Raw genomic sequence first — 26,346 nt, 5'->3', positions numbered from 1 at the left:
TTCGGTGCCTTCTGCCGAGGACTCTCCAGGCTTACCACATGCAGACCTCTCCTCGCCGCTCTAGCGGAGAGGTGGTGGGACACCACCGATTCATTTCACTTCTCCACAACAGGGGACATGACGATGACCCCTTACGATTTCTCAATGCTCACAGGCATCGGGGTAGGGGGTGATCCGATCCCCTTTGATATTGACATGGACGAGTGGACTGCCGCTCAGGTCCATCTACTCGGTGAGGCGCCACCTCTCGCTCGTCCAGGCTTTGTTCGGTATTCCTGGTTTGAGGTGCAGTTTAGGGTCCAGCCCACTCTCGTTAATGCAGATCCGATGACCCCGGAGGCCGTGGAGAGGTACGCTCCCGGCTTCCTCATGTTCTTATTCGAGACGACCATCTTCGCCGACCGGGTGAACACCGTGCCTCTCTGCCTTCTCAGCGCACTGGTGGACGTCCGAGACATCCTGCATTATGATTGGGGTGGCGCCGCTCTGGCCACTCTCTACGGGTACATGAGCTCGGCTTCCCGCGGCAGCGGACAGTTGCTCGGAGGCTACTGGCGGGCGTGGGAGGTACACTTCTTCTCCGTTTTTCATTTCTGCCCTATATTTTCTGTACTCTGTACATTGCACACACTGTAGTCTGCTTTATACTTGCTGTATACTGTACACACGGCACACACATACACTCTGCTTTTCACTGACTGTACATTGCTCACACTGTACACTCTGCACAATACACTGCACAACACATGGCTCCGCCATTCCTGCTTTATTCTGTATTCTGTTTTATCTGATAGTCATCTTGATGTTTTCTCTGCAGTTGTGGGTTTACGCCTACTTTCCTAGGCTTGCACCCGTACCGGTCACGGAGACCCCTCTGGTCGTCCCCTTTTCACGTCGCTTTGACGGGAGGTGAACCCGAAGGCCACGAGAGACATTCGGCTTTTTCCGCCGATACTTCGACACCATTACCCCTACCGAGGTATGTTTTACTTACAGTTTATTTAAGCTTTGCCTTTCCACTGCGTATTTCAAAAATAGTAGATAACAAACTGTACGTCACTTTCAGATCACTTGGCAGCCGTGGGCTCCATTGCCGGCGGCGATACGGGACCGGTTTGCCGGTGCAGATGAGACCTCGCGTTTCTGGATCTTATTGGAGGGCCCGGTCTGTCGGGCTTGGTACCTGGGTGAGCGTTTCCTACGCCAGAGCCTAGGGTTACCTGAGCAGGTAGTCCCGGTTCACCCTCCTGCGGACATGAGGGAGACCGAGAGGCTCACCACCGAGCAGATGGACGATTACACTATCGGCTGGGAGGAGGCCCGCTTCAGAGGCATCGGCGCCTACCGAGAGTACGTGCAGACGTACCTGATGCGACCTCTGAGCGGCGGCCGTCGAGCGGAGGGGGCCAGGCCCGTGGTGCCAGCGGCTGGGGCAGGAGCAGGAGCTGGAGCGGGAGCTTCGAGGAGGGCCCGAGTCCGTGGCAGGGGCGGAGTTCAAGGAGGACGGGGGGCTGGCTGGCCCTCCCTGCCTGCTGTACTGATTTTTCGGGGGCAGGGTGGGGCGACCTGTCAGATCCCATTCGCCCCTCCGCCAGCTGATCACGAGTTCGTCGGAGTCCCCGACTTGCCTCCGGTATGTATTACTGCATTTTTGTACAGTCATTTCATTTCAGTTTATTTGATATTCCACAGAATATTGATGCATCTGATATTTTTGCAGGCTTCTTCTGCGTACACCCGGCAGTCATTGGAGATGAATGCCTCCATGATGGGGATGCTCTAGCGGACCTTTGATCTCCTGGCCCTCTACAGCATTCCGGTATGTTCTTCTGACACTGGCCTCAAACCATTCATATACTGCTTCACATAATCTGATGCATGGCACAACACCTGATACACTGATCTCACAGGATCTCATACACTGCATACACTGCATTCTGCACTGTACCCTGCACTGGTAAACTGCTCACGGCATTCATACACTGTACTCTGCATTCTGCACTGATAAACTGCTCACGGCATTTATACACTGTACTCATACACTGCATTCTGCACTGATAAACTGCCCACGACATTCTGCACTGATAAACTGTCCACAGCATATTGATGCATTTGCCTTTTGTGTACTTTTTCAGCGTCCCTTCCAGATTCCCGGGGTAGGAGGTGCTTCAGCTGGACCTTCAGTCCCTGCCCGAGGGAGAGATGAGGATGGCCGAGTATTCCCCCGCACCAAGGCAGGGCGCACTCATGTCGGGAGTAGCTCGCGAGCTCCAGTCCCGGATGATGATGATGATGAGGAGTCAGAGGCGGAGGCAGAGGCGGAGTCCGAGTCATCGGAGGAGGAGAACGGAGGCGGTTCTAGCTCGGGCTCTGACGACGATACTGATGATGCTCCTCGACCCTCGTCCAGGAAGAGGACCAGGACAGACTGATAGCCTTTGGAGTCGTTGGACACAGATACGGATTTTTGCTATTTTTCTTTTCTTTGTACTTTTCCTTTTTGTTAGTAGTTAGATTACCTTGTACTGCCGCAGGCAGATTTTTGTTTTCCTCAAAACTTTGTACTTTGAAAGAGATTATAAAATGAACAAAATTTTTTCTTAAAAAGTGTTACATTTACATATCTCATGTATTGCATCGCATTCCATCATGTTACACCTCAATGTAAATGAAATTGATTGGTTGTCTGAAAATTGAACACTTGCACTGTAATAATCAGATAGCTAAACAGCCAACAGCAAAATAACCCAAGCAGCCCACTGCCTGATTCTGGACACACAGCCCTTACTCTGTTGGGGATTAATCTGCATACAGCCCAAATCACGGCATTTGGTTCATTCTGCACACAGCAAATTCTGAGCGAACTGCCCAATCTGACAAGGTGGAGCTCAAAGACGGAACCGGTTGGAGTTGAAGCATGCTCAAATATAGAGAATGGCACAGCATTCTGAGCATAAACGATTTTTGAAAATAAAAAAGGATTTTCAACCGGGGTATCGAGCCTACAACTGAACACAGTGGGGAGGACTCAACAAAGGTACACGACCTAAACACAATGAGACACGCTCGAAAAAGACCTAAAACAAAGGTTGAGATAAACAAAACAAAAGACACGACATACAGACGCGTTAACGAAGACGGGGGACCTCGGATCACGAGGAGCCAGTTCAATCTGGGTATTGTTTCCCATCCCCTTCTGATTTGTGATTCTCACATCACTCTGGCACTCAAGCTCGGATTTTCCCTCAAAACCCTTTTCTCACTTTTCTCTCAACTTACACATCTCTATTCTTTACTCTCTCATTTTTCGTCCCTCCCCAAGGTGATCGATGAATGAATAGGAAGTTGCGGGTTCATGCCCTATGCCGTTAGCTCACGGCTATTTCTTCTGGCGGGTAGAGTGCCCTTCTGGCAAGTATGTTGACGACCGGGGGAGACAGAGCGCCTGGCTCAACTGTGCCCTTAGTTCATCATTTTAACCATTCTTTTGTTTTTGCTTTCTACTAAAACAGTTTTGATCAAAATGAGAGTCGGATTAACATACTTGTTCGATTTTTGATTTGAAAACCGTGCAAGTCAGGCTATAAGCACTGAAAATTTTCCTTTTGGGTCCAAGACAATGGTCCAGTTTTGGAAAATGGAATAGTTTTCGAGAAAATAGTCAACCTCAGTGAAAATTTTCAAAAACTATTTTTCAAACAGTCAATGCTCAACGAGCATGGAACTTACTCTTTGAGATGTGCAACCTCGAATTGGAGGCAATGGAAAATTGCCCCTGGTTTGAAAGGGGTGGATGGCAACGGAAAGTTGCCCCTGGTTTGAATGGCGGCTCACGACGACTCGTGGCAACGGAAAGTTGCCCCTTGTTTGGATGGTGTCACAACAGTCCGCAAACAGTCTTCATTGGCGGTGGTCGAGCTCTTGGACACAGAGATGACGAAGACGGTCACAACAAATATATGGACACAGTCACCTTGGAGGCGTTGGCGACTGGACTTTTGGGATGAAGTTGAAACCATTTGTATGGACTGAGACGCTATGAAAGCGTTGGGGGCTGGACTTCATGATGAAGTTGCCTACATATCCCAAACATGGGAATCAAGCCTCACGTAGTTCCGGTTAAGGTACACTCAGGTATTTTAACCTTCACTTTTCAGGTTCTAACTTTTGCCAAGGCGCCCGATGCGGGTTTTCGACCTTGCGAGCTTTTCTTTTCATTTTATTTTTTTTTTCACTTCTTTTTCTTTTCCTTTCTTTTTTTTTTGTATATATATATATTTTTTTTCTCTTGCTCTAACTTTTGCCTGGGTCGCCCTTCCGGGCTTTCGGCCCAGCGAGCCTCTCAAAGGGTAAAAATGTAACAAGTCCATGCCAAATGGTTTTTTAAGTTGAAGCCTCTCTGTGTCTAGGAGAACGACTGTTGCAATGATTTGTAGGAGACTCCGTCATGGCTGCTCCACGAGCTCTCTCAGGTGAGATCTACTCTTTTGATTCGGCTTCCGGTGTCTCTTGCTCGAGAGCTGCTTCTGATCTGGCCACACAGACCTTGCATGACGTTTGACCGCTTGAACTTTTTGAACGGGTTCAAGGTTCGAAACGGATGGGTTGAATCCTGAGGCTGAGAGCGATCCTAGGCTGCACAATCTCAAGAGCGATTCCACACAGGTCTTCACAGGGCCGTGTAAAACATTTGTTTTTGAAAGTTTTTAAGAAAGCGACGAATCGCTCGTGCCGAAGATAGTGTGGAACCAATCTGGATCAAGCCAGGATCCTTCACAGTACTCACGCTGACAAACATGGTTTCATTCATTAACAAGCTTAGCACGCCTCTCTTTCTCTCAAAATGATCAAAATTTGCAAAACCCGAGGAATTCCTTCCTCTTCGTTTTTATCACCGCAGTGTTCAAAAGGGGTTTTTGAAAAACTTAGGTTAATGCAATGAGCTTGGTGCGCAGGAGAGCAGGCAAGATGTACTGTCAGCCCATTCAAATCCTCTGGCACTTATACTGAAAGCAAGACGGAAGTGAGATAGCAACAGCTGTTTCATTCAGATTTGTTGGTGTAACTGGCTCCAGGCAGAAACAGACTCAAAAACAAAAACGGGTAATTACAAGACAAAACGGTGTTCGAGGCAACAACCCCGGAATCACCTGGTATTCTATACAAAGGGGACTAACTCGCTACAACAAGACAGACCTTTAAGCAAAAAGACTGACTCAAGACAAAGAGACAGACTCAAAACAAAAGACTGACTCGATACCCAAGCCAGGATTTACAAAGCTAGCGTGTGTTCACAGCCACTCAAAATTGCGTGCCAGACGCTACATTCAAAATACATCCAGATGCCGCCCGCAGGTGGTTCATCTTCTGATTACATACTTGCAGTATCTGTGTCCTCAAAATCCAATAACTGGGTGGTAACGGACTTGGCTGAGGTGGGCGGGAGGATAACCTCGTTGTCAATCAAATCTTGCACCTCATGACGGAGGCGGAAGCAATTGTCGGTTGCGTGGCCTGTCTGCTGGTGGTACGCGCAGTACTGAGCAGCATCATGCGTTACGGGGAGATTTTTCGGGAGAGGCCGAGGCTCCAAGGGTTTAAGGTGCCCCCTCTCGGCAAGGATCTGAAGTGCCTTGGACAGAGGCATGTAGAGAGCATGAAAGGTCCTGCGCCCCCGGGGCAGGTACTTTGGAGTCTGAGCGCTCTTACTAGCCGCACAAGCGAAAGGGTCGGCAGGTGCCACCTTAGCTTTCTGATCTTTCCCGGGTGCAGGGGCGGGAACAGGAGGAACTGTTCTGGCATGATGGGGCCTATCCCGATTTTCTGACTGGCTTGAACTACCCTCAAGTGGAGTAGGGAAAGCATCCTCCACAGTCTTTGCCACAACTGCGGATATCTGTTGCTTGTTCATCCCCCCGGCTTTCAAAGCCTCGACTGCCCACAGCAGTTGTTCAATGGGATCAGCATCTACCTTCATTTTGTCTTTTCCTCTGGCCTCAGCCTGATCGGGGGTTTGAGTTGATGCTGACATGTCATTACCATAGTTGGAGGCCATCTCCAGTTGGCTAAGTTCGATCACAATGCGCCCTAACAACGGGGGCTCCTGGGGTACAAAGCTCCCGGCATATGGTGCGACTGGGGGTGAAGCTGACATTCCGTAGGCGAGATCCGCCACTGACCTCTGGAGATCACCTATCATCCCCATTAGCTCAAATGTAGTAGGCTCGCGAGCCTGATATAACTGGGGTGCCTAGACCGGGTGCACAACAGGCGACCTGGGTAGATGTGACACATCAGTGTTGGCCTCACTTTGCAGAGTGATCCCATGCTCGAATGCAGCCGTCATAACTACGATCTCTTCTGAATTCTGCGTCATTATAAGCCCTGCCTCGGCGAGGGGGAGCACTAGCTATTCTGTATCAATTCTCTGGACACTCTGAACTGAAAGGAGAAACAAACAGCATTTCAGCCCAAACAGATCAAACACGGGTGTAGCTGAACAACTGTACTCTACTGCTGATCACTGTTCCTAGAAATCACTGTCCCCAAAAACTGAACCTGATACCCGCAGATAACTGATTCTCATAAACTGATACTGATGCCCTCAGGCCTAATACTCAATCTTGCAAACTGATATGCACGTTCCTGTAGAGCGACACTCTAAAAGCACATAGCAGGTAAAGAGAGCCAAAACACCCCTATGTTGGGGTAGGGTTTCCCTGTCCTATTTTGTCAGGAGCTAGGGTTTCACTATGCACGCAGCAGTTTTCAAATAACCTAACATCGGGTAAGCAGCCTGTCCTAACTTGGAATGGTCACTATGGATCCGAATATGCACTAGGTCGAATGGTCAAGAAGGGTGCCTCGGTAAAACCGGGGTTTGTGTTCCCATACTGTCAGAGCCCATAACCGGTCAGCCTTATGGTCATGCCTTGACAAGACAAGCCTCCGGCAAACCGTTCAGGAATGGCAGATGGCAAACACTATGTTCCTAGGCGCACCAATGCACATGCAATGCAAAGAAACATATAAGTGTAATCAAAACAGGATATCACGAGTTCTAGTCAAGCTCTCTAAAATCCCCAGCAGAGTCGCCAGAAACTGTAGACGCGCCCGCGTGGGGCCCTCGCTACTAGTTCGGACTTGATTTTTGTTTGCGGTTCTTAATCTGAACCAAAGAGTCCAAATCCGGCAAATCGTTTTGAGAAACAGATTTTTTTTGAAAAGAAGTGCCAAACATGGACTGCTTTGCCAGATACAGAGTCGCCACCTAAATATTTTTTAATGGGGAAATTTAGGAAACCTTGACTCGGTGCCGAAGGCCACATGTCCGTCATCACCGGAGTTGTCTCGGCTCTGGAGCTTGGGTACGATCGGGGAAGGTCAGCTATGAGCACCCCCTTTCGCCCGGTCTGAAGACCGGCCTCTACTAACCATGATATCCGATTTTGAAAACGTTATGTGCACTTATTCCAATTGTTAGCCTAGAATTACTATGTTATGCGCACAGCAAACAAGTATAGACTAGATTGCCTAATTTTGAAATAAGCATTGCATATCCGTTTGTTTTAGAAAACACTTTGGAATTTGCTACTCGCAAGTAGGCTAAAATACGGATTTCAACGAGTTTCTCCAACTCAAACAATCTAACCTTCACCCACGGGCATTCAAACAATTTATCACATAAGCATTTAGCCGCATGGCAAGCATACTGTCATGGCAACATTCACACGCATGCGGGATGCTAAAACATAAATACTTACATCGTACTCTGTGCCAAAACAATAAACTAGTTAGCAAACATGCATGTCCTAGTTCATGTTAAGAATGGCTAATGCATCGCATGCAAAAATGCAATCTAGACAGGCTCGGCTAACCCTAAACATGGCATGTGAAATGCGATCGATTGATGCACGTATTCAATTTTTGAATTGAAGTACAAATGCAGTTAGCATGATGTACCGAGCCCGGTGCATGCAAGACGAATGTATGGATGCACGCATGCATAGCATAAGGCATGCTAAATTAAACATGTCCTAATACTAACCATCAAAAGCAGGTAAGTAAAAGGGAGAAAGAAGTGGGGGTTGGAAGACATGCACACACGCACCCACAATTACTACAAATTTACCCTCACTCGGAGGGACCAAAAGAATAATACAGATAATTAACCTACAAGCTAATTAATTATTACAAATTGCCTAATTAGCTGACAAACTAACTAAGCTAGAAAAAAACAATAAACCGCCTCGGGAGGAGAGCTCGATGCAATGCGTGCTCGGATCTTGCTCGGAAGTGCACCGCCATGCATAGGCTGCCTCTGTTTTCCTTGCTCTGCCCCTCTGAAGACTGCCAAAGTCTCAAAGATGCTCTTCTGGATACTGGAGATCACCACCGGCTGAATGAAATTACCACCGGCAGTGGTATATAGTCACCGGCACAAGATTAAGCTATCGGCAGGAGAATGACTACCGGTCGGCACTGGGAACTGCCGGTCGACAAACTGTTCCTGCAGAATCTGCAATTGACAGCAACAGAGGGCAAGGCAAAGCATGGCAACACAATTCAAGGCATATATGCACCAATCATGTCCCCTATCATGTTTGTGACTCAAAAGGACATGTGTCTCGATTCTCGGACCACCAATCACGCATTTCCATGCATGATGGCCCAAGGAGTCAAGTGTGCAACTTTTATGTCAAATGAAATGCAAACCATACAAACAAACCAAGGCCCAATTCCCATCACCAATTCAAGGAACAAGGCATGTATGCAAGATGCAATGCAACCTACACATACAAGCTAAGGATGCAACATGGCATGGCAAGACATTTATGCAAGCATACAAGCAAACATGAGGCAATGCCAACCAATGAAAAGGTGGACTTATGCACGATTTAGGCAACTCTAAATAGGCCCAAAACAGCGGCCAAAGTGACCAAAATAAGGGACCAAATGCACATACACGCATGCACATGTTAAGGCCCAACACTTAGGCACAAATTGGACAACTCTCAAACACATTTAAAAGAAGGTAATCATGGACATGTAGCATGCAACATAAGCATTGAAAATCATATTAAAACATGGAGCCAAGTCAAGCAACAAATCAAGCCAAACATGCAACAAATGGCCTAAGTGCTTGAAGCAAGTCAAAAGGGCTTGAACCATGGCTAAGCCAACCAAGCCTCACAAGGCTAAGAGGACTTAAAATAGGTTCAAGGCAGACCTAGACCACGCAAAGGGGACCCCCTAGATGGCATCTAAGTGGCTCAAAATCAAAGGCATGTATAATCACCAAAACATGGAACATGTTACACAAACCTTCAAAGCATCAAAGAGGTAACTAAAGCAAGCATACAAGCATACTACAAGGTCTGAAATGACATGGTGGATGATTCCAAATCACCAAATCAATGCAAAAATGTCATGCTATACACTCATACGCTTAAGGCCAACAAGCCGGAATGCAAAGTAGCTATACTAAGCATGCCAAATTCGACCCAAACAACCATGGACAGGCCTTAAACATGGCAAAATGAGCACAAAACCTTCACAAGGCTAAGCCTAAAACATGCTAGAACTAAGGCTAACAACCTAAGGCATGTTAAGGCAATATCATGGCATTACATGGTAGGTATGCTAAGCATGCATTGTGTACCAAAACCAAGTAAAAATAGAGGCATATTATGACATAATAAGCACAAAAAAACAACTAAGGCATGGTCAACATGAAGCTTAGCTAGGTGCTCCCTCAAGAGGCCAAAAATGGTCCTTTTCAAGGACAACAAGGAGAGGGGGTGGCCCTCTCCTTTTGGAGACTTCAAGGCACCATCTCCACCACTGAAATCCCTCAATATTTCAGTGGTGAAGAGGCCCAAACACTAAAGTCTCGAAACTTGCTCAAAATGGCTCAAAATGGGGCCTTTCAAGGCCCAAGAGGGGTCAAACACCCTCAAACCACAAAACAGTCTTAATAAACAATCAAGAGGGATAAAAGACATAACGTTTTTGTATTATACACTAAGCACAAAAATAGTTCAAAGATAGGAAAAAACAAGATGCAAAAATGGGGAATAAAAGGGAAGTTTCTCACCCTTGTAGACCACCTTCACAAATGATGCTCCAATGCCCCTCCTTGGCTTGAATCCAACACCAAAAAACCAAAATCAGCCCCTTAGAACCTCAGGAGCCAAAGGAAGGTGAAACACTAGGTGTTTGTGTGCAATAGTATGAACTAAAACACCTAGAGCACAAAGAGAGAAAAAGAGAGATAGGAGATATATATGAACCCTAACCCTAAAACCAGAGCTTCTCTCTGTCTTTTTTATCTCTAAAATGTCTCAAGTGTCTAACCCTAAAGCCAAGAGACAAGGCTCTCTCTTATAGAGCTTTTGTCTTGTAAAGCTTACAAGACAAGCTTCTAAAGAGGGAGATCCCTCCATACACGTGTATGGAGGGGAGCCAAAAGCAAGACAGCTGTCTTAAAATATCTGCAAAAGCAGATGCACAGTAGTCGGCCGGCCAAAAATGTCATTTTGACAAAAATGAGTGCCGACCGGCAACAAAAGGTGCCGACCGGCAAAATACATTGCCGATGGCATCAAAAACCAGCCGGTGGCCTCTAGCCATTGCCGGTGGTATGTGGGGATGCCTCACAAAGCATTTCCTGCCCCTCCAAGGCAAAACACAAGTGTTTGGTGCAAAACCAGACACTAAACGGTCGAGTTCGGAGATCCTGAGGCAAGGCGCGTAGCCGAGACTTCCGGGAACTCCAAACGAACACAAACATGGATAATCACCAAGTGTTCCAATGGTGACGTCCAAGTCTTGAGGACGGTCAAAAATGGGGTGTCTACAGTGATACACAACCACAAAGTGCACAAGACAGTGCGAGTGATACACAACCACAAAGTACACAAGATAGTGCGAGTGAAGTGAGTAATTGTGTGATAGATTCATGATGTTAATTGAAAGCATGTTCTATGCATGAAACTAGCATATTCTATGCAAGAGACAAAAGCATATTCTATGCAATACTAAAAGCATATTCTATGCATGAAACAAGAGCATATTCGATGTAATATTGGAAGCATATTCTATGTAAGAGACAGGCATATTCTATGCATGAAACATAAACGATGCGCGGCACGCATGCAACAAAGTGTATATGCAAGTGCACATTCTACGCAAGAAGGGAGGCAAATATGGACTTTCGTGCCTCCAATTTACCTCTCAGAGGACTTTGCAACATGCTCAGCTCAAAAAGGATACATCTCGTTCACATTAGCGAGAGGTAACATCTGCATATGAAAACCACGGGTGCTGCTTGGACTGCCATTCTGACTTGAAGCAGGTTTGAACTTGGGGTCGAGATACACTCATACTCCAGAGAATGGCGAGGCTTGAGAAGGTGCACCTGGAATGCAGTCTTGGAACTTGCCGAAGTTGAAACACACTAAGATGCTCCAAATTTTCCCTCTTTTCTTTTGCGTTACAGTCCGGAACCTATGTAGCTTCAGATAGGTCCTAGTTCGATTGTTCTCTCTTGATTGGGGGTTGAACCCTGCAGTTTATGAAAGAAAGAATTATGTTTTGCACAAATGTGGAGAATAGCACAACACTCCAGGCACAAAACGATTTTTTTTGAAATTGAGAGTGAGAATGAGTTCTTAACCGGGTATTAAGCCTACGACTGACCACAGCACACCATGCCTCAACAAAGAGAAAATGAGGGAAAAACAACCTAAACACAAATATTTGCACTCGAAACGACTCAAAACAAGAATCGAAACAAACAAAAACAACAAACACAACATTTGGACATTCTGCTATCATTTGTGGGAGACCTCTCGATTCACGAGAAGCCTGTTTCTTCGGATATTGTTTCCCACCCTTTCTCATTTGTGATTCTCACATCACTATGGCACTCAATCTATTTTTCTTTGAAAAGCACTTTCCTTACTTTTTCTCTCAGCGCACATCTCTCTATTCTTGAATCTCTCTGAATTTTCATCCCTCCCTTGAGTGGTTTATGGATAAATAGGAATTTATGGGCTCTTGCCCCTGGTATTCTGCCAGATGTTCCTTCTTTCGCTCACAGCTAGAGAGCTTTCCCACAGAGGGGGTTGTGGTGCGACTGGATGTGTAACACTGCAACTGACATCGGTTGACGATGTCCTTGGCTTAGCTTGACCAAGATGAATTATAACATGTCCCATCGGCCAGGCATAAAATTGATTGGTCTCACACATTGCATTTTCTATGTCCCTATTCTGGGTCAGATGCCAATTTGAGCGTGATCGTCCAGATGAGGGAACCGAATATCCAGCTCCAGTTCGTGCTTCGCACTTGGCTTGATGCCTCGCTGCTTAGAGGATGAGAGTGCTTTTGGCCTTCTGCTATTAGCTTCAATTGTGCCTTTTCTAGAGAAAATGGTGCCCTTTTTAGCAAGTATGTTGCCTTTTTTGGCAAGTATGTTGACAACGGGAAAAAGACAGAAAACCTGACTCAACTGTGCCCCTAGTTCATTAGTTTGACCATTTTTTGTTTTGGCTTGCTACTAAAACAATTTTGACCAATATGAGAATTAGATTAACGTACTTGTTCAATTTTCTGATTTAAAATCATGCAAGCAAGGTTGTGAGCACTGAAAATTTTCTTTTTTTGGGTCTAAGAAATGGTCTAGTTTTGGGAAAATGGAGTAATTTTTGAAAAAATTAGTCAACTTCATTAAAAAATCTCAAAACTGTTTTTGGAAATGGCCACTGCTCTACCAACATAGAATTTACTCTTAAGATGCACAATCTCAGATCTGAACTTGATTTGTCTTGCAGTTAAATCTTCCAACGGAATAGAACAACTGATTTTGAACGAAGACGAGCCAATTTACACATGGATAAGATAGCTGAGTTTGAACAAGGGTAAACCAATCAACATGGATGAGCCCAGCATGCTGAAAATGGTTGGGGCCGAACTTTAGGATGAACTTGCCTACATATCCCAAACATGGGAATCAGGCCGTACGTAGTTCCCAGGGAAGGTGCACTCAGGTCTTGACACTCTCCTTTTACGCTCTAACTTTTGCCAAGGCCGCCCTTCCGAGTTTTCAACCTTGCGAGCTCTGTTTTTCATTTCTTTTCTTCTTCTTCTTTTTTTCTTTCTTCTTTTTTCTTTTTTCTTTCTTTATTTTTTTTCATTTTTGTTCTTTTTTTTTCTGCTCTAACTTTTGTTTGGGTCGCCCTTCCGGGTTTTCAGCCCAGCAAGCCTCTCAAGGATAAAATTTTTTTTAACTTTGTCCATGTTGATTGGCCATAGGATCTCTAAGCCATTTGAATCCAAGAGAATGGCTGCTGTCTGCTGATGATGTAGGAGCCCATCCAATCGGGGTCTGAATTTGCCCCTAGTGTTATGGATAGGAACTCGATTGTCCTTCATAAATACTTTTCTTCTTTTCATTCATGGGATTTGGTTTTCTTGCCAGTCTTTGTTTGCAGAATGACCCATCATTTGAATCTTTGAGCACATCAAACATTTTTGCCCCTAGTTCAAGGGCTACTTCTGATCTAGCTTTGCAAGCTTCCTTTGATGACATTTGACCTTCTTGTCCCTAGTTTAAGGGTTGCTTCTGATCCGGCCATACAAGCCTTATGTTGTGATTGATTGTTGAACATTCTGAGTCAAAGTTCAAGGTTTGAAAGCAAAGGGGTCGAGTCTTGAGGCTGAAAGTGATCCTATGCTGTATAATCTCAAGAGCGATTCCACGCATGTCTTCGCAGGACCACGTAAAACATTTTTTGAAATCTTTTAAGAAAGCGACTAGTCGCTCGTGAAGACAGTGTAGAATCAATCTAGATCAAGCCAGGATCTTTTCCAGTACTCACATTAACAAACATGATCTCATTCATTAAGGGCTTAGCATGCCTCTCTTTCTCTCAATCGATCAAATTTTTGCAAATCCTGAGGAAATCCTTCCTCTTTGTTTTCATCACAGTGTTCGAAAAGTTTTTAAAAACATAGGTCAATGCAATGATTTCAAGGCACAGAAAAGTAGGTGAAAATCTCTGCCATTTCATTCAGAACTTCTAGCACGACTGGCTTAAAGGCAGAAACAGAGGCAAAAGAAAGGGTGTAAAGGACAAACAGAAAACAAGATAGTGATGTCCAAGGTAACACCCTCGAAATCACCTGACTCTAACACAGCAAGACTGACCTAATACCCAAGTCAGAAAGTAAAATAAACAGCATTTTCAAATTACCCAAAACAGTGCGTGCCATCCACATATCTGGAGTAAACTGAGCACCGTCAGTAGGTGGTTCATCCCCCAATCACATAATCACATTATCCCCCAAGTTCATCGATCCAGTACCGATAAACTTTGCAGGACCTGGTGCGATGATGACTTCTTTATCAATTAAATCTTGTATTTTATGGCGAAGACGAAAACAAATGTCAGTGTCATGACCGATTTGTTGATGGAAGGCACAGTACTTGGTAGCATTATGCTTAGTTGGAAGGGGATCAGGGAGAGGCTGAGGCTCAAGGGGTTTGAGATGGCCGTGTCCTATAAGGAATTGGAAAGCTTTGGAAAAAGTCATTTAGAGGGGATTGAAGACCCTCTGGCCTCGAGGTTGGTGTTTCGAGGTTTGTGGAGTTATGTTGGATGTACCATCAAGGGGGTTGGCAGGTGTTGATTGGGTTTGCTAATCTCTTCTGAGTGTAGGATTGGAGCTGAAAGAGCTATTTCTGGTACGACATCCCTTTTTCCGGCTTGCCCCTTGATTCAGAATGCTCTCATCATGAGTGGCAAAAGCGTAATCCACAATCTTCGCAACAGCTGCAAGCACTTGCTATTTGTTCAGGCCTTTGGCTTTCAAAGCCTCAACAGCCCACAGAAGGTGTTCATGGGGACCAATGCCTACCCCTACCTTGTTCTTACCATTTGCATCCATTTTGCCAAGGGATTAGCCTTCTTCAAATGCAGCCTGTCCCAAGATTAGGGAGCCTTTTGGCACGAAATTTCTGGCATGTGATGTGGTTGATGGCGGAGCCAATATCCCAAGGGCTAAATCTGCCACTCTTCTCTGAAGATCTTCAGTCATTCTCATTAGCTCAAAAGTACTGGGTTCACGAGTTTGAGATGATTAGGGTTCAAGTGCATCCATCATGCATAAGTCCATGCTTTCTGGGATAAACACCTCAGGCTTGGGTAGATGGGCCGGGGTGATGTATTTGCTGGGGCTGTAGGTGGATGGCAATATATGGATTAGATTGAGGTGTGGATGAGGTACTTGGTCATTAGGGTCTTGAGGTGGAGCTATTGTCGGGTTATCGATGAGATTCTGGACCACATGATGAAGGTGGTAGCAATGATTGGTGCCATGACCGCGCTGCTGATGATACACGCAGTATTTGGTGGTGTTATGTCTGACGGGGATTGGGTTAGGCAGAGGTTGAGGATCAAGGGGTTTGAGATATCCTCTTTCCGTCAGGACTTTTAGTGCTCTAAATAGGCTCATATAGAGAGGGGTGAAATTTCTGCCTTGAGCTCGGCCTGGGCTGGCTGTTTGTGGGTTGGTATTAGAAAAAGGGTCAGCTGTGGTGACTGTATTGATTTCAGTGGGTTTGGGAATAGTGCTACCGCCAGCACGGGCACTCCCGGCAAAAACCCTCCTTATTGGTTCACTTGTTCTGGGAATAATCCCTCTGTTGAACGTACAGTCGATCTGAACCCCTAATTCATGCAAACTTTTGAAAGTGAATAGTGGACCACTATTAACTTTTGCAACAAATCAGGGTCAAGGTTCTGTACCACTATCAGCACTTGATCCCTCTCAAAAGGGCGATCTGTCATATGAGCTGCCTTTGCTCTCCACCTTGCAACAAATTCCACAAAAGACTCTATAGGGTTCTGGTGGGTTGCTTCAAGGTCTTGAATGGTTATTTCAACTTAGGTATTGTAAGAATACTGATCAACAAATACCTCAGCCAATTCTTCGCAGTTCAGGTTCACTGTATCCTCCAACTTAGCGTACCAAGTGGCTGCTATGCTCGACAGGGTTCTTCCATACAGAGAGAGTTTCTACTACTTAGTTAGGCCCATCGGTTTCAGAACGTCCAAGAAAAGCCGGATATGTACCATAGGATGTCCAGACCCGTTGAAACGGTCAATGTGTGGCATTTTGAATCTATCTGGGAGCCTCACGGTAGCCTCAGTGTACCCATCCTCAATGTCGGGAATGGAGTTAAGGCCCTGTGCCTTTTTTAATTGCTTCTCAAGGTTCGCAATTTTCACCGCGGTCAGATCGAGATCATTAGCATCAAGGGGATAAAGCCTCTCATTAGGTTGCACTAGGGGTCTGAAAACCTGAGCTTGAGCCAACCCTTCTCGAGGATCCGGACCTTGCAAATCTTCAGCTGGCGGAAGTGGGTCAAAGTTCGGCTAGGGTCCCGAGACTGGATGTGTGATAAGTGCCCTAGATGGGCGTTGCATTTTAGCATTTATCTCATCCTACATGGCACTTCCCTGGTTTAATGCCGCTATCATGGCCACAACTTGTTCTGGACTCTGTGCCATCAGGGTCTACTGAGTTTGAACGAAGGTGATCTAACTGGTGACTGTCGTAACAGTGGAACCGGTGAGCCCTGACTGGCCTTTTTTTGCCTTACCGCCGACGAAGGAAACACTAGTTGTTTTTTTCAACTGAAAGTCCAACCTAACAAAGTCTATCAACACAAGTCCAATGTACCTGGGGGATATCAGAACCTTCTGAACCTATAGTTCCAGTACTACCTAGCAAAAGAGAAAACAGACAGCACCTCAGCCTGATTTCACTAGAACAAATATGAGCATAGATGAATGACTGTACTCGTTACTGAATTCTTCCCCAAAATCAAATACGAACTTTGTAACTGATATGCACATCCCTTTATAGTTTCACTATAAAGCACATAGCAGTTAAGTGAGAGCCCAAAACACCCCTATGATGGGGTAGGGTTACCCTGTCCTAGTTTCGTTAGGAGCTAGGGTTTCACTATGAACAACAAGTGGCTTCACACAATCCTGCATTCGGATGAGCAACTTGTCCTAGTTTGGAACAGTCTCTATGGCTTTCGATACGTAACTAGGTCGATTGGTAAAAATGGTACCTCAGCAAGACTACCTAATATACCTCTCACACCTAACACCGAGAAATGAAAGGAGGATCAAGCGGTATAGCGGTAGTCCAGATCCAAGGGTTGTGTTCCCATCGTGGCAGAGCCAGCAACCGGTCAGCCTTTTGGCAAGCTTTTCCAAGCAAGCCTCCGGCAAACCGCTCAGGAATAGCAAATGGCAAACACTGTGACTTAGGCACACCGATGCAAATGCAAATGCAAATGCAAAGAAGTACATAAGTGTAGACAAAACAACATATCATGAGTTTGAGTCAAGTTCTCTAAATCCCCAACAGAGTCGCGAGAAGCTGTAGCTCAACTTTTTCGCTCCCCCTTTCAGAGAGCTCGAATTGGACCTATAGTTCGGACTCCTGTCACGGTTCTGAATCTAATCTCACAAAATGCAATGTGAAACTGAGAAACACCAAAGAGTCCAATCCGGAAAATCATTTTGGAAAATTGATTTTAGATCAAATAATGGCAAAACTGAACTGCTTTGCTAGATTACAGAGTCGCCACCTAAATATTTTATTTTTGGAAAATTTAGGAAACCTTGACTCGGGCCAAAGGCCACGTGTCCGTCATCACCAAAGTAGCCTCAGCTCGGGAACTTGGGTACGAGAGGGGAAGGTCCTGAAATGAGCACATCCGCTCGCCCGATCAAAGATCGGCCTCCACTATCATGATATGTTGTTTTATAAACATTATGCGTTCTTATTCTAGTTATTTAGGTAACTTTACTATGTGACTCACACAAGCAAGTATAGACCATGTCATAAGAATTGGAACAAATTCAATTCATGTTTGTTTTCGAAAATGGTTTGAAGTGGCCACCCTTAAGTGGGCTAAAACATGGATTTGCCATCAAACATGATGGGCTTAAAACATGATTTGCCACTTTGCAAAGTGGGCTCAAAACTCACACTCGCTGAACTGTTCCAATTCAAACAACAAAGCCTTCAACCACAGGCATTCATGTAATTAATCACTTAAGCACATAGCCTCATGGCAAGCATGCAAAACATGGCAATATGGCAATCACACTCATGCGGGTATGCTAAAGTGTAAAAGCTTACTGAGTTTTCCAAGCAAAAAAAAAGAAAAAAAAAAACTAGTTAGAAACAATGCAAGATCCTAACTATACAAGATGCCTAATGCAACACATGCAATGAAGTAACTAAATAGGCTCAGCTACCTAATCATGGTATTTGCAACACTTTGATAGCATGCTTTGAAACATGCATTCAAAGAAGTGTATTGAAATTGACAATGCAGTTTGAATGATGCGAAGAGCCTCAGTGCATGCAAGACAAATGAATGATGCAAACATGCAAGCATAAGGTATGCTAATCAAATATGATCCCTAATCTAACCATCGAAAGCGGAAAAATAAAAGGGAGAAAGGCGTGGGGTTGGAAGACATGCACACACGAATGCACACTTATTACAACATTATGCCCTCGCGAATGTGGGTTCGAATGAATAAGCTAAGCTAGCTACGCTAGTTAAGCTAAGTATTATAACACGAAACAAATTTACTATTCTAGCTAATTATTACAAACCGAATTGAATAACTAGCTATGCTAAGTTAATTAAGTACAACACTTGAATTGAATAATTAGCTACACTAACAAACTAAAGCAATTTAAACAAAGCAAGTAAATGGCCTCGAAGGCGAGGGACGCATGCATGCTCGGTTGGCTTCTTTCCAAAAATCTACCGCTTTGTCTTTGGATGCCTCTGTTTGCACTCGTTTGATCTCTGAAAATTGTACCAACTCCCAGAATGCCTCAGCCCCAACTCAGGAGCACATTTGTGCAAAAAAATGACTGGTGGCCAGTCGGCTACAAAAATTGGTTGTCGGCTATCTCAACTGGCCGGTTGGCCACTCCAAGTGGTGGTCGGCCACTAAAACTGGCCGGTCGGCCACCACATCCCTGTACTTCTCCTTTTGCTGCAGTAGAGAGCAAATAGAGGCAAAGCACCATATTTTCAAGAAATGTATGCACTGCTACCTTCCTTATCATTGCTCAAACTCAAAGGAAGGTAGCTCTTGGCCTTCGAGCCGTCAACCAAGCATTTTCAATGCATCATGGCTAGAAAACCAAGCTTGTACAAGCTTAATGAATGCACAAACAAGACCAAAATAACCACCACCCTATCATGCATGATCAAGGGTGACGGTGACCAAGAAAAGTGGCACGTTTCATCACTTTGAGTATGAAACGTCCCATTTTTCTTGTGTTCGGATTAACGTCCAATCTGAACACATGCAATGCAACACAACATGCTTATCTTGCACAAGTTTTACTTGCCGAATTTTGTTTACTCATTTTTAAATTACCAACTCATTCTTTAGTTGACGTAGTCCAAGGTGACTGTCCACTAATGAGAGAGGTGTCAACCAAGGGATGATTTAAGGCATGAGAGAGATCATGCCGTTGGTTAGCAGAAACCCTCAAAAGAGGATTAAAACCATTAAGCACAAATCTCAATCTCAAGCTTAAACACAACCCTAAGGTCAACCACCCCTCAAAGCAAATGAAGAGGTGATGAAATGAGGGAGGTTGCAAATATTATATGTGTTGAAATTGCATGCAAAATGACACTACAACACGTAAGCAACTCATACGAATCATGTTTAAATGTCAGAAACACCGAACTAGTGAAGATCAATACCCTATAGGCACTCAATACAAAGCTCATAAGGTACAAACACTTCAAAATAGTCCTAAAATAGCGTAAAAGGAGTCCTAAAACATGCTTGAAGTAAGCTAAAAATAGCTAGAATAAGAGGCCAAAACATAGCACAAACTAGACTATCAAGCCCAATTGCACTACAAGCATACAAAGGAAGCCTCAAGTGACCAAACCAGCCCAAAAGAGAGCTAAAAACATGCCAAAACACAGCCTAAAACATGCTTGAATAAAGCTAAGCTAAGCTAGAAAATCAAGCTAACATGTGAAGCAACCTAGGCATGGAAGCAAGACACAAGGAGGGGAGGCTAACCCCTCCAATTTTGGGCTTCAAAAGAAGGTTTTTGCCACTGAAATAGCTCTGATGTTCAGTGGTTTAAGGCCTGAAAAGTTTGATTTAAAGATGATGAAACATGGCACAAAAAGCTTCACAAGCTAAAGAACAAAAGAGGGAACAACCCCCTAACTCACAAGGGGCTCAAACCACCACCTTTAGATCTCAAAAATAGAGTTTCTTTCAGATCAAAACCAGGCCAAAAACAGTTTGAAAAGATGGCAAAACAAGTTATGCGAAAGAAGTTTAAAAGGTGAGTCTTATACCTCTTGAAGCCAAGTACACTTTAGGCACAAATGAGGCACCAAATCAAGGTAAAATCACCTTCTAAAGCTCAAAGAAGGTCCCAAGGAATCTCAGCCCAAAGATAAGCAACTTTGATCAAGGATGCCTAGGCAAAGGACAAGTGTATCTCTACTTGTATGCACAAAAGGGCAAGAGAGAGAGAACTCTAGAGAGAGAGAATTGTAGAGAGAGAGGATTTTTAGAGAGCGAGGCTCCCAAAATTTTCTAACCTTGCAATATGAGAGATATGGCCTCTATATATAGCAATATATGAGCTTCAGGTCGAAATATCTAAATTAGGACAGCTGGAGCAATGTGAAAACAGCTGGGGGGAAATATCAGCAAAAAATTGAGTTTTGGACACCAGTGGTCGACCAGCCACTTTTTGTGGACGACAAGAACCCCTTTTGGACGACACATGGCCGACAAAGGCCATTTGTAGCCGACACATGGCTGGAAAGCAAAAATTGGTTTCTGGCCCCAACTTCAATTAGGCATATCTCCTTCATCGGGACTCTTTTGCAGGTCATTTTTGAGTCTAAATTGTAGCCCCGGAAGTCTTCTTTCCAATGGTGTCAGAATCACATAAAAATGCCAAGTGTTCTAAGCGATATCTCTCTTTTAGTGAAGAATACTCAGTTTCGATCCTTACCGAATTGATGCCCAACTTCAACCAGCCATAGCTCCCCCATCTGGACTCGGCTTTGGGAGATTCTTGAGTGAAAAATGAAGCCCTGAAAGTCTTATTTCCAACGGTGGTGACCTCATAGCTGAAATCCAAGTGTACAAAAGGCTAGGGCTGCTCGACTCTCTCTCTTAACGGTCCATGCCCAACTTCTTCCCCAACTGGGTTTCTTCCCTCTCCTCTTATTTTCTTCAACTCCAAACCTCTAAACAAGATGTTTTAAAGATTTTTTTCAAATATTTCACCTCTCTTTCATTCATTTCCACTTTGTCCTTTGTTCAGTTTACCGAAAAGCACAACATTTAACAAAATACGAGCCTCGGAACATCCTAGAAACTTTTTCCAAAAATATTTTGAAAGAGAGGGTTTTAAGGTCTAAAATCATTTTGGTCTAAATCATTTTGGCCCAAAAGTCGGGTCTGAGGTTTGGATTTGACGCTCTCCTTGCCGAAGAAATCGAACCTTTGCACAAGATAGCCTGCACTATCAAGTAAGCAATCAGTGGCGCCAAAGTCTTAAGGGCAGTCAAAAATTGGGTGTCTACAGTCGGCAGGCCATTTGTCGCTTCTTTTCTCTATCTGCTCAGACTCAGAGCCAAAAGTTTCCATTTGCTGCCGACTAGGCACCTCGACAACTTCATCCATGATCAATTGTTCGGTTTCTGCTGGAATGGTCGCTGGAGGGGGAGTTTCCAGGCCATCCCCAGCATTGGCTCTCCTCCTTGCCGCCTTTTTTTTGGCATTCCTCCATCTCATGAATTGGGTAAGCGACTCTCCTCCATCTCTCCCGAATCGATCCCAGGCAAATCTCCTAACTCGGTGAAAATATTGTCTTCAGGAGACACAACTACAGCTAGACCGGAAGTAGATGGCTGGCCGCTACCCTCTGGGATGAATTGCTCAAAGGCCAACTCAAGTTCTCTGCTCAAGTCTTGGTCTTATAAATAGGCTTCAGGACTAGATTCTTCACCGTTTTCACCTTCTTCTAAACGATCTTCAAGCCCAGCGTCGGAGTCTAAGCCTTCGAAGCCAATATCCCTAAAACTTTTGAAATCAAGGAAAACAAGTGCCGTCAACTACTGCCCCCCCCCCTCGGCACATGAATATGATCGACGGCTGAAAAAGTTGAATAGGTGGGATCATACTTCAGTAGAATGTGAGCAGCGTGCCCTTGTCCTTGAAGATTTAAACGTCCTTTGTATTTAAGGACCGTCTTTACTTGACTAAGAACGACTTCATCAGGTGAAGGAAGGGCCCTTTTTAAGTCGTTACTGCACAACAAATTGGGTCAGCATCGTATTTTAGAGCCGAATAAATCTTACTATAAGCCAACTGAACAGCCACCTAGCTCGCCTTTCCGTCTTGGCACGGGGTCTTGGCGATCTATCCCTCGCCAAATTCCCAGCTACCTCGAACGACGACCATAACATCGTCAACTCTTTTTTCCAAAGCTTGCTAGCATTGTCACCAAGTGGTGATCTATATCCTTGGCTTTGAGAAAATAACGGCTCTGGCGACCGGTTGACTTCGCCATAGCATAGTAGTGCTGAATAATTGGGATTTCCAAGTTAAGCCCAAGCAGACGGTTCAATTCAACCAAACCCATAATTATGCTATAGAAGTTCACATTGGGTTGAGAAGGCAAGAGGACCTAGCAACGCAGGATACTCCTGAGGAATGGGTGTAAAGGGAAACGGACCCCACCCTCAGCGATCGACAGAAGAGAAAAAATGATGGTGTTTGCATCTATCCTCTCCATGTCAACCACACTGTCTGTAACGAGGGACAATTGGACGTCGTCTGGAATTGAATAGCGACAGCGGAAAGTGCCGATTTGCTCCTCACAGAGGAGAGCTTTCAGATGAGTCGCCATCCCAAACGGAGGGGAAGATAAATACAAAATACGAAAATGGACTAGAATGCGAACAAAAGAGATAGAGAATGTGAGGACTTACTGGTCAGAGCGAAAGAGCGATAGTAAGCAAGAGTTGCAAATCGTAGAAGTCTTGTGAAGAAGGAGGAACGGAATGAGGAATGTCAAAGAGCCAAGGTTCAACACATACAGAGGGACAAATTTTAAATCGCATTAAATGAATGTCAAAACACGAAGGGACGAGAACCAGTAATGATATCATACCGCGCCTATTCTGACACATCAACACTAAAAAGAATGCAAGCGTCGTATTCCCAATTATCGAGGTCCACCAAGTTTGTGAGTCAAAAAATTTGACACCGACCACGCTGAATAAAAAATGTTAATAAGATGTTCGGAGGGCAATTGTGGTGGCCGAATAAATAAATTATTATTTATGACTGCTTGATGTATGGCTAACTATAAGTCGGCCATGCTGAGTGAGGCCCAAGTGTAAGAGTCGAGTACAGACAAGTTATGAATGTCAAAGTAGCCGACCACATCCTCTCATATTAGGAAGGCCCAGGGACGATTAAAGCCCAGAAAGAAGTGGGCCCATGGAAGGGTCGTGAGGGAATCATTATAAAAGGAAGAGCCATGCTCAAAAGATTAAAAGGAAAAGAAAGTAATACAGAGAGGATTAAGAGGTTATGTTTGGATGAAAGAGTATTTCTAAATCCATTTCACCACATACCAAATTTTATATCTCCATCCATTTCCTTCAGTTCATTTCTAGTTAATTCATTTCATCTCAATTCATGAGCCAATTTCATTATCTTCCAGACAACCCAATTGAGATTACAACTCAGTGTTTCTCAAATCAACACAACTACCATACAAACACTTCAAGTTGCCATTTTATGGAAATTTCGTCCGCAGGAATCGGCACCCATGTATACGCGCAGTTTCGGGACTTTCACCTAGGACACTCTGGCTAACTTAATTTCAATGGAGCCCATCCCATATCTCCTCCCAAACATAAAGTGCATCCCCTTTCTATACCCAAACATCATACATATACATTGTATTTCAAACATAGTCATATTCAATGACAACCAACAATAGATTAGTTTTAATTCACCTAATTCTCATGTAATTCCTACAATAATCATAGCTATCCTCCACCGATAGCTCAATATAATTATTTCTAAACAGATATTCAATATCAAGACAGAAAATTTATTCAAAATTTCTAAAAGTGTGACGTAATACATATCCCACTTATTTTAATATTCGTCCAATTTCATATTTACAACACCAATTTCATTTATTTATACAAAATAGGTATTTGAATCATATTAGGGCAAACCCCCCTCCCATTTTTTTCCAAATATCAACCCTTAGGCCAAAGTCAAATACTTTGCCACAAGATACCTCATATTCAAATCCTATAACCCTTTATATCATACTCACTCAAAAACCCCTCTTTTGATTTTAAATCCAAACACTAGGTTTGTCCATAACACTCTCATAACCCACCATTGTTACACAACAACGGATAACTAAGTTAAAGACCATATGAAAGTATAGAAAATTCCTACCTCAAGAAGAGAAGGCGAGCCAAGCAAGGTTGAAACTCCATAAACACCGAAAACCACTTTTGTTCAGATGAAAAGAAAGCCCACGACATGCTCTACCTTTTTCTCAAAGGGACTAGGGTGAAGAACCCAATGGATCTAGGTGAAATAGTATAGAGAAGATGAGTTTGGGAGAGAGAAACTCAAGATCTAGGGTTTTGGGGAGTTTTAGAGAGAGAGAGAGAGAGATGAAAAGGAGATGTAAAAAGTCATTTTCACGATTTGATATACGCACAGTCCACTCGAGCGTAAGAAGTGACGCTCAAGCGTCAGACATAATAAGTTGTCCCACTTGAGTGCAAGAAGTGTCGCTTGAGCGCCAAAACAAAATGAAAAAGGCGCCCACCCGCTCGTGCGTAGGAAACGTCGCTCGAGCGTAGAAAACACTCTCCCAGTAGTTTTACAGACCGACAAAGTACTGAGAGTTCACAAAGCCCGCTCGAGTGCAAGAAGTGCCACGTGAGCGGATGACCAATAATCTGGGCAACTTAAGGTTTGCAAACCAAGCAACCAACCTATTCCAAACATGCTCGATACAACCAAATAGCTGAACTCAAATAAGAATAAGGGAAAAATGACAATGAACAGCATTCAGAAATCATAAGCCCGTGCTCGGAATACAACAAGTGACAGGCCAAAACTAGGATTGCTATAACCTCCCCCCGTAAAGAATTTCATCCCCGAAATTACAAATCAAGTTCAAAGTCATTATTGAACCATTCACGACAATGTATATTTAACAAGTTCAACACCATAACCCACTCTTCAGTCATCCATTCTCATCAACTCGATACACAAGTTCTAATATTGAAAGTGCAATTTACAATTTCTCAAAACATTTACAATGTTTAAATCAAAATCTATGTTTTCAAAATTCATACAACATATACAATGCTTCCAAAAGTGATACAACACACACAATATTCTATATTCTCAAAACATATGCAATGCTTATATTGAATCGATGTTTTCAAAACATCCCATAACATATGCAATGTTCTCGTGTTTTAAAACATGTACAATGCTTTTACATTTCATTAGCATAATCAAAATCTCAATAAATATTCAAACACTAACAAATAAGTTCGGATATTTTTCTCAGACTTCCAATTAATGCTCCCAAGTTGCTTCCTCAACTCCATGAAGTTTCCACAATACCTTAACCAAGGGCATCGTCTTTCCCTGCCAGACTTGGTCCCGTATATCCAAGACTCTCACAAGCCTCTCCTCACATGAGGCATCCTCATCTACCTCTAAGTCGGTCCAATCCAACACGTGTGATGGATCCGGCTCATACTTCAGAAGCATACTAATATGAAACACATCATGAACCTCGAAAAGTTGTGCTGGTAGCACCAAACGGTAAGCAACCTCTTCGACCCGCTCAAGGATCTCAAAAGGTCTAATAAATCAAGGGGACAATTTCCCACTCTTCCCAAATCTCATCAAACCCCTTCTGGGTGATGTCTTCAAGAACACATGGTCTTCTACGTCAAAAGACAAGGGTCTCCTCCTACGATCGGCATAACTTTTCTTACGACTTTGAGCCATAACCAGCCTCTTACAAATAAGTGCCACTTTCTCTGTCGTTTCCCAAACCAACTCTGGACTCAACAAAGGTGCATCACCCACCTCGGCCCAACACACAGGGGATTTACATGGCCGATCATACAAGGCCTCAAGTGATGCCATGCCAATACTC

This window comes from Camellia sinensis, chromosome 5, assembly GCF_055761805.1.
Source record: "Camellia sinensis isolate YWXY chromosome 5, ASM5576180v1, whole genome shotgun sequence".
Lineage (NCBI taxonomy): Eukaryota > Viridiplantae > Streptophyta > Magnoliopsida > Ericales > Theaceae > Camellia > Camellia sinensis.
The sequence above is the reverse complement of the archived record's forward strand: the minus strand, read 5'-3'. Positions refer to the sequence as shown.